Below are 2,793 nucleotides of genomic sequence, written 5' to 3' on the forward strand. Positions count from 1 at the left end.
AAGGACTGCAGATTTCCTTCAGTCAAGGAGATTATTGAACGAGATGGGTGTGTTGCGTTATTGGTCAACATTATTAATACTTTTAAATTTCTAGATGTATTTCATTGAATTTAAATTGTCCTACTCTCTTGGTGGACTGCGATTTTCTCTCACTGGATTACTAGTCCAGAGCCACAGGCCTCCGGTTGTGTAATGTGCTAGAGGGGATGAATGACTCAGGCTGTTCCTGTTCAATAGTTTGAGGGATGGAATGTCATCCCCCGCGTCCTAGACAACAGGTTCTAGGGATTGATTAATCTCAAACTGTTCCTGTATAAGAGGTCGGTTTGTCTGAAATGCCTCGTCCTAATCCTATGCAACGTGTTCTATTAAGGAGAGAGCGGATTGGCGTTCGGCATGTGGGACCGCGGGGGGCGGGGGGGGGGGGGGGGGGGCTGGGCGGAGGTCGTGGTGCAGATAAATCTAGAATGCTAAAGAGAAATGAAAATGAAGCAATGCCGGAAAGTGATTGTTGTAATGTAACCACATTATGTCAAGAAGGAACAGATTATAAAAACAAAAGAGTGCACTAAAAAATAGGATCCTGATAACAAAAAAAGCGATAAGCTAAATCGAGCTATAGTGCAAAAAAATGTTATGATCTCTAATAATGTTAAAAAGACAAATCCAAAAGCATTGTATCTGAATGGACGAAGCATCTGTAATAAGGTAGAAGAATTAACAGCGCAAGCAGATGTAAACAGATACAATATCGGTGCAATTACAGATATATGGTTGCACGGTGACCAGGGTTGGGAACTGAATATCAAATGATATTCGGTATTTAGAAAGGACAGACAAAAAGGAAGAGTGGATTGTGTTGCGTTGTTGGTAAAGGATGAAATCAGCGCAATATAGAGAAAGATATTCGGCTCATAAGACAAGATGTATATTCTGTTGGATGGCGCTAAGGAGAAGGAAGGACCAGAAAAGATTGGTGTGAGTTGTCCATCGCCCTCCAAACAGTTGTGGTAGTGAAGAGGATAACATTAACAGGAAATTAGAGCTGCATGTAACAAGGGTACTACCATCATCGAAGGTGACTTTAAACTACGTTTAAATTAAAGTAATAATAATGTGGCCGATGAATTCCTGGCGTTTGTACCAGTTGTTTTTTTAGCCCAGTATTTTGCGCAGCCTACTACGGAACAGAATATCCGAGATTGGGTCTTGTATAATGAGAAGGGGTTAATTAAAAGTCAAGTTGTCTGGGGTCCTTTAGCGTAGAGTGGCAATAACTCGATTTAACTCGTTATTAAGATGGAAAGTGAAGTAGCTCAATCCGAATCTATGGTCCTAAATCTAAGCAAAGGAAACTACGAATGCATGGGGAATGAATTGCATGGGTTATGATAGTTTGGGAAGAGTCAATACACGTCATGTTGGTGGATGGGCAAGGACTAACATTTCAGGAAAGAATGTATCAATTGCGGCAGTTATACTTTCCTTTCTGGTGCAAAAAAAAAAGGATGCTGGCCCAACCATGGCTAACAAAATAAATTAAGGATAGTATTCGATTCAAAGAAGAGTTATACAAAGTTGCGAGAAAAAGTACAAGCCTGAGGATGGGGAACAATTTAGAATTCAGCAAAAATGTGCCAAGAGATTGATTGAGAGGCGAGAAATAGAGTATAAGAGTGAACTTCAAGGAACATAAAAACCGGCTGCAGTAGATTCTACAAGTTCGTAAAAAGGAAAAGATTAGTGAAGACAAATGTAGGCCCTTTACAGACAGAAACGGGGGAATTTATAATGTGGACCAAGGAAATGGCAGGACAATTAAATAAATACTTCGATTCTGTCTTCAGGGAGGACATAAATAACATCCCAAATATGCTTGTAAACCAAAGGTCTAGTGAGCAAGAGGAATTAACGGACATGATTATTTATAAGAAAATAGTGCTGAGGAAACTAATGGGAATGAAGGCCGATAAATCCCCAGGGCCTGATGATCTGCATCCCAGAGTACTAAAAGAGGTTGCAATGGAAATAGTGCATGCATTGGTTGACTACTTCCAAACATCTTTAGATTATGGAACAGTTCCTGCAGTTTGCACGGAGGCAAATGTAACCCCACTGTTTAAAAATGGAGGGAGAGAGAAAACAAGGAACGACAGACCGGTTAGCCGAACACCAGTTGTAGGGAAAATGCGAGAATCTATAGGAAAGGATATTATAACGGAACACTTAAATAATACCAAAGGGATTAGACAAAGTCAACATGAATTCATGAAAAGAAAATCATGTTTGACAAATCTACTCGAGTTTTTGAGGATGTAACTGATAGAAAAGTTAAGGGAGAACCAGTGGATATAGCGTATTTGGATTTTTAGAAGGCCTCTGATAAAGTCCCACGTAAGATGTAGTGTGCAAAATTAAAGCATATATGATTGGGGGTAATATACTAGCATGGATTGAAAATTGGTTAATGGACAGGAAACAGGATCGATGGGCAGAGGGACCTGGTGTCCTTGTAAAATAGTCTATTGAACGCATACATGCAGGTGCAGCAAGCACTTTGGAAGGCAGATGGTATGTTGGCCTTCATTCCAACAGGATGTGAGTAAATGAGTAAAGATGTGCTACTACAGTTCTACAGGGCCTTGGTGAGACCGCACCTGGAGTATTGTGTGCAATTTTGGTTTCGTTACCCAAGAAAGGATATACTTGCCATAGAGCGAGTGCAGCGAAGGTTCACCAGATGGTTTATTGGGATGGCAGGACTGTCGTATGAGCAGAGATTGGGTGGACTCG

Source organism: Pristiophorus japonicus, unplaced genomic scaffold, assembly GCF_044704955.1.
Source record: "Pristiophorus japonicus isolate sPriJap1 unplaced genomic scaffold, sPriJap1.hap1 HAP1_SCAFFOLD_92, whole genome shotgun sequence".
NCBI classification, from domain to species: Eukaryota; Metazoa; Chordata; class Chondrichthyes; family Pristiophoridae; genus Pristiophorus; species Pristiophorus japonicus.